Below are 11539 nucleotides of genomic sequence, written 5' to 3'. Positions count from 1 at the left end.
CCCCCAGCATCACCCACTACCATCCCGCCCCCGGACCTGGATCTTCTAGTCCTGGTCCTGGTCCGCCCCTGGGTCCCCACTCTGACCCCTCCATCGCACCCCCACCCATGGAAACGGCCCCTGCCACCCCCCCGGGCTGCCCTGTCCCACTCTCCCCATATACACCTCCCTAACCCTATAGCCCACATATCCCGTGTGTGCACGCATAACCATATAGCTCACACACCCATTACGTGGGTGCATAACCTTATAGCCCTGTGACACACACCCCGTGTAAGGGTGCATAATCCTATAGCCCCATCCCACATATCCTATATATGGATGCATAACCTTATAGCCCTGTCCCACATACCCCATGTACACCTCGCTAACCCTATAGCCCACATATCCCTTATATGGATGCATAACCATATAGCCCACACACCCACTATGTGGATGCATGACCCTATAGCCCTGTGACATACATCCTGTGTAAGGATGCATAATTCTAGAGCTCTGTCCCACGTATCCTATATATGGATGCATAACCCTATAGCCCTGTCCCATATAAGCCACGTACACCTCCCTAACCCTATAGCTCACATATCCCTTATACGGATGCATAACCTTATAGCCCACACACCCACTATGTGGATACATAACCCTATAGCCCTGTGACATACATCCCGTGTAAGGATGCATAACCCTATAGCCCCGTCCCACGTATCTTATATATGGATGCATAATTGTCTAGCCCCATCCCACATACCCCATATACACCTCCCTAACCATATAGCCCTGTCCCACATATCCCTTATATGGATGCATAACCTTAGAGCCCTCTCCCACACACCCACTACATGGATGTGTAACCCTATAGTGCTGTGACACACACACCGTATACGGATAAATAATCCTATCGTCCTGTCCTACGCAACCTAAATACCCCTCCCTAACCCTATAGCCCTGTCCCTCATATCACATATAGGGATGCATAACCTTATACATGTGTCCTACAGACCTGATATACACCTCACTCCCCCCATAGCCTCGTCCCCCACCCCATACACCACCCCCCCATCCCTGCCCCCCACCCCATATAGACATGGCTCCCCCCTCTCACCCCCCCCATATAGACATCCTCCAGCCACATCAGTGCACCCCTTTCCCACACCAATTACCCCAATGTGTGACTCCACCCCTCCTGCACACCTTCCCCACCCCTCCACAATCCTTCTCAATTACTCCACATGTGCCAGCCACTCCTCCCCGCACCCCAGTTGTCCCTCCGCCCCAGTTCTCTGGGGCCAGGGTCTCCATAGGCCATGAGAGGACCCTCCTAAAATCTTCCCCACACCCCTAGAGCTCCAGGCATGGCAAGGATGCTCCTGCCTGATAGCCAGATGGCCAAGAGATCGAAGGGACAAAGCCCCTGCTTTCTCATGGCATCCTTTCAGGCTGGGGAAGCGCTGTAGAGTGGGGAAGGGGTTGCAGGTGGGAAAGTCTCCATGTGAAGTTGGCCATTGTCCCACAGATGGAATGGTCTCATGGGGAAAAGTGAGCACTAAGGGTTAAGCCAGGGAAAAGGGGAATCTCCTGCTCTGCCTCATGTGCCAGGGTACAGCCATCACTCAAAAAGTACAGTGGTTTTCCACTCATTGCTTCTGTGTCTTGTCCAGACCACTCTCCTGAAACTTGGTCACGTACAGGATGCAAATGAGGAGAGTAAGTGCAGAAATGCAATGGATGGAGAGAAGTTCAGGATCAGTACGAATAACCTGAGCTTCACTAGAGCCTGGGAAAGGACATGGAGGCAGAGCAAAAGGGCCATATGCCTTCACTGGAGGAACACAGTTGTAAGATGTCCCCTCTCCACATCTGACCATCCTCGGAGGAGGGGACCTAGGAAAGAATGCCAGCAGCAAGCTCAAGGCAGCTCCAGATGGAGCCAAGCTGCTCAGAAGCCTTAGGTGTATCACAGATGGCCCAGACGTCTCCATACTGCTGATTCCAGCAGACCTGCCTTGAGTTGCAGAGAAGTTTTTTTGCAGGTCTCAACTCCATGCACACACTGACCAATCCCTCACACAACGAGACAGATCCTCCTTTGCTTCCCTAAACCGTGTTGCAAAGAGATCGGGCTGGGTACCAACAGGGCAACAGAGCATCAACACATGCTGTTGATTCTGGTGTGATTATCTGCTTGGATCCAGTTTAACACATGGCATTGAGCCTTCCCAAATTATGAATGTAAAACTCTAAAAACACATTTAATTTAAAAAAAAAAAAAAAAAAAAAAAAAAAAAGTCAAACCAATTTTACTGTAGAAGTTTCAGCAACACACAATCCAGAAGAGTTTTTGGGTTTGTTGGCTTTTTTTTTTCTTTTTTTTTTTTTTCCTGGTGCCCATCCAGACCTTTCTAAATGTCTCGACTCTCCTGCATGTCCATCAGCTGATGGGATGGACATAAATCTGTCTTCCCTGGGAAGTCAGCTCTTCACTAAACGAAGACACATCATCTGGTAGAGACTCTCAGGATCAGGCATCGTTTCCCGGTCTGTTCCGTGTGCCTTCTGCAATTCACCAGCATCCTTTTTGGAAGGGACTGAGAGACCCAAGGCCAATCTCAGAGGGAATATGAATTCTGTATTCTCACCTATATGTACCACCTATATTTCCAAGAACTGCATTAGCCAGTTGTGTTTATTCACTGTCACCAAGACAAATGCCTTATTTATGTGTACAAATAACGACAAGTGCTCAGACTCTACCAAGCAGTTATGTATTCTCATGGAAATTATTAATTTAGCTTGACAAGATCTATTTGCCATAAGTTGATTGCTATTAATTTCTCTGTTTTAATGAGTATGCTATTATTCAATTATAATCATATTATTACCCACAATCCCCTAATTTTTGGATCCCGTTTCAGATGGTGTCGTATTGTGCCTAAGACAGATGTGAGGCGGACAGCTCTGGAGTGAAGCTGTTGTGCTTACAGACACTCTCCAGATTTTGGGAACACTTCCACCCTTCTTTTACTAAAGAGCAATGATCCCCAATTAGCCTTTGCTTGCTCTTTTAAAACTCTTTCATGCAAAATTACTCCATCTTGTTTCTCTTAAAAACGACTTTCTTTATTAGATGATGTATAGCATGTTTTCTAGCTGCTGGTGTAATGAAAAGTATTTCATTAGCCTGGGATGTGGATTAAGTAACCAGGCTCTCTTCCAATTACAGAATACAGGCGTTTATTGAAATTTCTGCATTATTATAAATAAATCTGTCATTTCTAGCTAGTAACAAACCAATACCATTAGGATAGATTGTGGTTTTAGTGTACTTTAAATTTTCTTCTTTATTCATTTAAACCACCCTGAACAATAAAATTCTTACATCTTTTTTTTTCTCTTATCTTTTTCAAGCTTTTAATTTTAATCGCTTCCTATCAATTTATCCTTTGTCCATATCTCTACAACAGCTTTTGCTTTCTTTCTAAAACAAACTGTTGTTGGGTTTTGTACATATTGGTTTATTTGTCTTTTCTTTTCCCCTCTTTTTTTTTGGTGTAGTTTTTCGTTTGTTGTTTTTTTTTCAGTGCTCTGGCTATCTTTTTCATTTATGAGTTTGCAGATATCTAGAAAAGTGCTCTTAAAAGGGCACCTAATTATCCTTAACTTTTTCTGTTTAAGCAAACACAGTTTTCACAACAAATAGACATGCTTAAAGCTGTCATTCTTAGAGCATCAAATATGTGTACATTGACACACACGTCCACCCGCTCCCCCCAAGCAATTTGAATTCTCTTGAAATGTGTGAATACAATTGCCTTAACATCACTTTCAATCCTGAAGCCCAGTTTTATTCATTTACCAGCTTGCAGAGTAGACTAGGACAGATCTGGGCCGTGCATCAACAGAAGTAACCTCATCCAAAAGAAAAGAAAAGAGAAATAAAGAGAAAAAAAAAAAAAGGCAAAAAGAAATCAGAAAGCCTACCAAAACAGGAAACCCCAGGGAAGGTATCAGAAAAAAAACAACACTCCCTAGAGCTGTGCCTCGTCTCCCACTCTCGTGGCAGAAAAGCTGACAGTACAGCAGTGAACGCAATATCAGAATAAAGTCTAATCCAGGGCTGGAGCCACCCTTGGCACAGTCTGACAGCCATTTCTAAATGCACATAGAGAATGAGCACATAGGGATATCTAGGCAAAAAAAAAAAAAAAAAAAAGTAAAAAAAAGTTATAATAACTGCCCTTTGCTCTTACAAACCTGGTCTGATGCCTGCTTATTTATCCTGTTGGATTCAAAGAAATCAATTGGATCGAAGCCATCCAGTTTTTACTTTAAGAGCTACCATAAATCACATAAAGGATGGGCGCTGCAGGACGTGCTGAGTCAGAAACTTGGTGTAAATCACCTCAGAATAAGTCCAACTATGCCATTTAATAGCAAATGAAAATCTGGCCCTCATTACTGCCAGTGATTATTAATTGATTATTACCAGTTATTAAACTACTCAGAATATTCAGACGCTGGGTGCTCCAAAGAGCATGTCCATTCCCCTGGTTTTAAGCTCCTCAGAAGAATAACTCTTCTCTTATCCTTTCCTCCTCTGCAAATCTTTTTAATTACCTATTCTCTTTGCCCCACAATCCTTTTGATATGAACACCTCTGCACCCTCTTGGGATGTGGCTTGGAGCTGGGTTGGGGGAACAGGTCTGCAGGTAGGAGGACACACTGGAAGAGTCACCAGCCTGTTTTCACTGTCCACGTGCTACTATGTGGCAAGAGGTAGGCTAAGCTCACTCTTCAGAGAGCTGAGCGAAATATTTCTTAGTTGTTACACCATCACAAGGGCTAACTGATACATTACAGAATCATAGAATCATAGAATGGTTTAGGTTGGAAGGGACCTTAAAGATCACCTAGTTCCAACCCCCCTGCCATGGGCAGGGACACCTCCCACTAGACCAGGTTGCTCAAAGCCCCATCCAGCCTGCCTTTGGACACCTCCAGGGCTGGAGCTTCCACAACTTCTCTGGGCAGAGAACTTCCACAACTTCTCTGGGTAACATCATCCAAAAGTTTGCTCATTGCTTCGCTCATGGCACCTAGGTGAGGTGCCACCAATGACTTATTCCCTTATTCACTGTGGTGAGGCCCCACCTTGAATATAGTAGTCACTTTTGGGCCCCACACTACAAGAAAGACATTGAGGTGCTGGAGCGTGTCCAGAGAAGGGCAACGGAGCTGGTGAGGGGTCTGGAGAGTGAGTGTTATGAGGAGCAGCTGAGGGAACTGGGGTTGTTCAGCATGGAGAAAAGGAGGCTGAGGGGAGACCTTATCACTCTCTAGAACTACTTGAAAGGAGGTTTTAGCGAGGTGGGAATCTGTCCCTTCTCACTAGTAACAAGCAATAGAACAAGAGGAAATGGCCTCAAGCTATGCCAGGGGAGGTTTAGATTGGATATTAGGAAAAAAATTATTCTCCGAAAGCATTATCAAAGATTGGAACAGGCTGCCCAGGGAAGTGGTTGAGTCACCACCCCTGGAGGTATTTAAAAGACGGGCACACGTGGTGCTTTGGGACATGGTTTAGTGGTAGTTTTGGCAGTGTTAGGTTGATGGTCTGACTTGATGATCTTAAAGGTTCCTTCCAACCTAGATGATTCTATAAGTCTATGATTTCCAGTGTGGACATGATATTATGAACCTTCATTCAAGCCTAGCTTCTGCATTCAGCCTGTGTTTCTTTATTTTAAAATGAATTTCTAATTCATGTCATTGCTGAGAAACTCCTAAAAATGCAGGATACTTTTGCAACTAGAAGGGTTCAAAATCACATCTGTATTAACACAAAATCCGGTGAATAATGCCAGTCTTGTGATTTTGGGTGGTCCCACTCATGGCTGCTGAATGTTTGAGCCTGTCCAGCAACGTCTGCTTCAGATAACATATTCAATACCACCAAGAGACATCTAACAGGATCTCTCCATGGTCCAGGAAATCACAACTTAGGGAGTTTCAGTCTTCTTGGACACAGATAGTGTTCTGCCCAGACAAACGTTCAGGCAGCAAATATTACCAAAAACCTCATAATTCAGGGCAGACTTCAAATCCTAAATAATGCGATCACTGAATTTTGTGATACAAAGTTTCTTTCACAGGGTTCTGTTCAAATTGCAAAACAGAGGTATTGCAAAAAGGGGATATTGCATATATGCATGCAGAATATTTCCATCATGGACTTGATTAAAAGCCGCAGAAGCAAGTGGGATTTTAACGAACAAGTCCTTAAGGGGAGGTAGGTGCATGTGTTTGTGTGTGCATGCCTGTGGGTACAGGTTTCATCTGTACATCAGTACTGAGCCTTTGTCTTCTCAGCAAAACCTTTGATTCTGCAGAAAAGTACAGGGGGTTCGTAATGGAAAGCCCATGCTCACAGCTCAGTGGCAAAGAAAAAAGAGCAAAATTGGAGTTATTCACAAATATTGAATCCAGGTACACTAATAAGGAAGCAGAATTATTTCCAGGCGGTCTCAAGAGGGGAGGGAAGAAAGAGGAACTGTACTAAAGGGAAAACGTGGGCAGAATATTAGAGAAAAGCGTAGTCAGACTGATTACAAGCCAGTCAAAGAGAAATTATAGAAATCCCCAAACCAGACTGGCGTAAAAAACATTATACTAGAGGGGTTAGCAGGAAACCTGACAAGTTGGTTCTGTCTCTAATGTCTATGGTCAGATTTATCTCCAGTGTAATTCCAATGATGTTCCACAAGAAAATGTTCCACCATATGTTACAACATGGCTATGAACATTATTTGAGCACTTGATGGGAAAAAGCAATTAAGCAGTGTCTTGTAGATTTAAATAGGAGCTAAGCGCATGCTTAAGGACTTTCTTAAATAGAAATGCCGTTCTGAATAAGAATTTCCACAAACTGAGAGCCTTTGTTGTGGGAAGAAGGATGGGTCAGAAAGAGGTTTTAAAAAATGGAGAATATATTTGAGGCGTAAATGACAAACGATGTCCAGAGGTTTATTCCAGCCTTGATGATTCTGTGATGCTCTGGTACTTCTTGTTTTGCACGGGCCATTTTCCCCCCTCACTAACCAGGCAGGTCGCGCAAGTGCTTGGCACGGGTCCAGCTGGCAGATTGATTATTAATTTGGAGAACGAACCAGAGATGAAGTCAAAGTTAATCCTTTTTGTGGGATTCCCAAAAGCAATTTTCATTTCCAGCCAAAGGCTGCCCCAGAGCGCCTTTCAAACACTTTGGCTCTGCACAATAGCTTGGGACAAAAAAAAAAGAAAAAAAAAACAACAAAAAAAACCCATACAATCATTTTGCTGCAGCAAGTGTGTGTCAGAGTCACCATTTCTGCAGGACCTCAGGGTCTGATTAAAAAGCAGATGGTTCCCAGGAAAAAGGGACATAAAAAAGTTTGCACCTTTTGAAAAAAAGGCTGATTAAAAAAAAAATAAAATAAATAATTGATTGACTGCTAAAACAGTCACAAAGGATCTTATGCCAGATAGCTAAATACTGAAATAAGTTAAACACTAAACTAAATATGGGCTAAAATCATAAGCTAAATATGGGTTGAAGTCAATCTTTAACATCCTAGCTGCTCCGGAAGTTTTGGACTCTGTCAGTGCCAAAGCAGTAATCATGCTTTGGTTAGTTCAGACCTTCCTAAGAACTAGACAAAAGCCTCAAAACTGTTTCACAAGGGTCCTCCTATTATCCAAGAGATAATTTTGCATTTCTGTGATCAATCCACTGATTCAAAGCCAGGCTGAGCTCTCAGTTATGCTGCTGAAAATCCTGCGAGACATCTCACACATCCAGTAAGTCAGTCTAGGTTTATTGGAGCGAAACTTATTCTCAAGGAAAAATCATGCACTTCTGTGTCTCTGAATTTGAAGTGTTGCATCAGTTTGGTGAGATCCGTGTAACCCAATCTGACTGAAAACTGAAGCTCCAATGAAGTAACTAATTGCCCAACACTTTTCCTTCAATCATTTCAAAGAAATCAAGTGTCATCAAACTCATTTGGCTTGCAGTCCGGAAAGCCAACTGTATCCTGGGCTGCATCCAAAGCAGCATGACCAGCAGGTTGAGGGAGGTGATTCTGCCCCTCCACTCTGCTCTGGTGAGACCCCCCCTGCAGTGATGCCTCCAGCTCTGGGCCCCCGAACATAAGGACATGGACCTGTTGGAGCAGGTTCAGAGGAGGCCACGAAGATGATCCGAGGGCTGGAGCTCCTCTGCTATGAGGACAGGCTGAGAGAGTTGGGGTTATTCAGCCTGGAGAAGAGAAGACTCCGTGGAGACCTTCTTGTGGCCCTTCAATAATTAAACGACACTTATAAGAAAGATGGGGACAGACTTTTTAGTAGGGCCTATAGCAATAGGGCAAGGGGTAACGGTTTTAAACTAAAAGAGGGAAGATTTAGACTGGATAGAAGGAAGAAGTGTTTTATGCTGAGGGCGGTGAAACACTGGCCCAGGTTGCCCAGAGAGGTGGTAGATGCCCCATCGCTGGAAACATTACAGGTCACGGTGTACAGGGCTCTGAGCAACCTGATCCAGTTGCAGATGTCCCTGCTCATGGCAGGGGGGTTGGACTAGATGACCTTTAAAGGTCCCTTCCAACACAAACCATTCTACAATAAGGAAACTGAGGCACACAAAGGAGATTAGAATGGTCTTTGGAGTAAGCAAGTCACTCCTGAAACTACTGAGCAACATTGCCTCCCAGTCAATAAATGCATCCATACATACTCTGGTTGGGTTCTCTGGTTTCTTCACAGAAAGAAAAAAAAAAAACAACAGGTCTCTGGAGCCACTCTAAAAGTTAATGCTCAGCTGCTGAAATCACTCTGTCTCCTTATGAGTTTTGTTTGGCACCAATGCCCTTTTTCTCACCTCTACCCTGATAGCACAGACCTGGCACTGAACAAAACAATTTTCTGCCGGTAGGAAAGAATCAATAATCTAATTAGCAACTATTATTAAATTAGCTCTTCAGAAAAAAACAATGAAAATGGAAAAAAAAGAAAAAAAAAACAAACCAAGACTACTATTGATCCAGTTGCTTGGTGCAAGGAAAATAAAACCAGATCAGGAATATTATTTATTTATTTTTTTTTCCAGAGGCCCCTAGTTCCTGGTGTTTTGGGCTGATTTACTTCAGAACTGACAAAAGCAAAATTAAGACAATGGTGATTTAAGAAAAGATTCACAGAAATGAGGGATATTTGGGATTTTCTCCAGGTCCTTTTCTTTTTGAGTAGGGGGAAGAGAGGGACAGGAAGAGAAAGTTATAAGGAGGTTAAAAGCAAGGCCTTTTCCCAGCTGTGAATTCATAATCACAGCTAACCAAATTGGAGCATTTTGCAGGGGACAAGGTTACTTACTATCTGCAAATTAGCCCCAGAAAAAAAAATGAAATAGCCCATATGCAGCATCCAGTCTGAAGCTTTAATTAACATAAACAATGTTAAAACGCACAAAGAAATACATATTACCATTGAAATAAAGCATATGGCTGGCTAAATATCTGTAAGATTATCTGGAGATAATCTTTTCAGACACCATAAATACAGCTGACGCTGAGCTGTAATGACTCTCATCAGAAGGCCACGCAATCCCACTGGAGAGGAAGCTCAGCACTTCCCAACATCGTCAGCCTCCTGAGTTTGGACTGCCGTTTAAAATCCAGAGCATGTGGTTGATAATTAATGAGCACTCTCCCCCTTTACATCCCTGCTCCAGAAGGCGGCCTGAAGTGCAGATATCATCTCTTGCAAATGAAGTTTGCACCACGCCTCTGAAGACCTGCCTCAGTGCACAAGGAAGGGTGGGATGGGACAGAAGAACTTGTCCAATGTGTCCATACCCTGTGATTGCAATTTTCTTGTATTTCTCTGCCAAAATGCCTTTCCAAAGGCAGCCACACAACAGACCAGAAAGGCCACTTTGCCCCATGTGTCCTACCCAGTAAAGTCACTGAAGAATCCCTGGCACACGCCATTGATGTGGCTTTAATACAGAAGACACTATGGACTACAATGGGCTGTAGAGAACATATGGAGAAACCACAGGCACTGTTAGTGTCCTTGGCCTTTAAAACAGAAACAAATGTGAAAATCCCTCTGAGATGTCATAATATTTCATGTTGCAGAGGAAACCACTTCAACAGTTCCTGCTCATTGAACTTGGAGAAATATTCCTTCCTTACCCTGGTTCTACTGGTTGCTTAATAAATAACAGATCTGATCTTTTCCATAGTGTCACAGCTGAACTTACACACAATATCAGGAATTTGGCTTGCAGTATCATGAGGGTTTCTTTTTTTTTATAGCATATTTGAAGTCTCTTTGTCTTGTGGATTTTCTCCTTTAAAAGGGTGACATTTTCAAGATCCTCTACAGAACCCTGTGAAATAGAAACAGAAAAGCCTACAGCTCCCTATAATCCCATGACTTTGTGGCTTTAAGAAAAAAGAAAATTCATTCTCAGATTTGGCGACACTGCAAACACTGGTATCATCAGGTCAACTCAACTGTCAGTGACTGCAGATGACGACCTTGGACTACTTTCCACAATAGACCAATGTTTTATCCCTCCAAGACTTTAGCCTCTGCTCTTTAACTCACTATTGCTATCCAGAGCTAAAAGTATCATTACAGCATTTTTTGAATCTCTCCGATGCAAGAAGCCCAGGCTGTACCTCCTGATCTCTTATTTTTGGGCAAAGTTGCCCCATTGGAGCTTTCATGCTACAGCAGAAAATCAGAGCGATAAATAGGTTGTTAAATATCAGGGTCATCGTGGGAAAAAGGTGAAAAGAGGAGCTATGGTGAAAGTAACGCAATGAGAGGTTGGGACTTTCTGAGGTTGACTTTCCTGAGTGGAGGGAAGCGTACCACTGGGACAACATGAGAGTGGAAAGATGGGCAGTAAAACGGCTGGTCTAATTATCATATAGGGCTCCATTCCAACAAAGGACAAGGTGAAATCAGTGAGTGATATATCTGTCTCCCTCCCACCCCTATGTGACATTCACAGCTGCTTATCCAGGCTTTGCAGGTCCATTCTCTCCAGGGGCAGCTCCTTGGGTGTCCTTGACTAGCGTGCTCACACGGAAATATTTTGGCAGGTCTTGAAAAAGAAGAACGGGAGCCAGGACTGTGTTGAATGGGCTGTCACCCACTTGTTGTACCGCACTGCCCGACCCTCCTGAAATCGCCTGCTTTAGCAAACATGTAGAATGAGTCTATGTTCCAGCTGGACATGAAAATGTTCAGCTTACTCTCTCAGCTTTAATATCAGCTTTCCAACTGTAATTTCTCAATTACTATGAGATGCCTGATATGGTAAAGACTTGTGGTTGGTTATGCAGTTAGTCCTTCTCATGCTAGGAAGACTCAAACTGGATCACAGTTCAAAAGATGGGTACTCCGCTTTTCTGTTTATAAAATGATGCGGCTCAATGGCAGGGATTAACCCGTATGTGGTCCGGGCCCCTTTCCCTGCCTTGTAGAACA

The sequence above is a fragment of the Charadrius vociferus genome, unplaced genomic scaffold, assembly GCF_000708025.1.
Source record: "Charadrius vociferus isolate BGI_N301 unplaced genomic scaffold, ASM70802v2 scaffold393, whole genome shotgun sequence".
NCBI classification, from domain to species: domain Eukaryota; kingdom Metazoa; phylum Chordata; class Aves; order Charadriiformes; family Charadriidae; genus Charadrius; species Charadrius vociferus.
Note: the sequence above shows the minus strand (reverse complement) of the source record.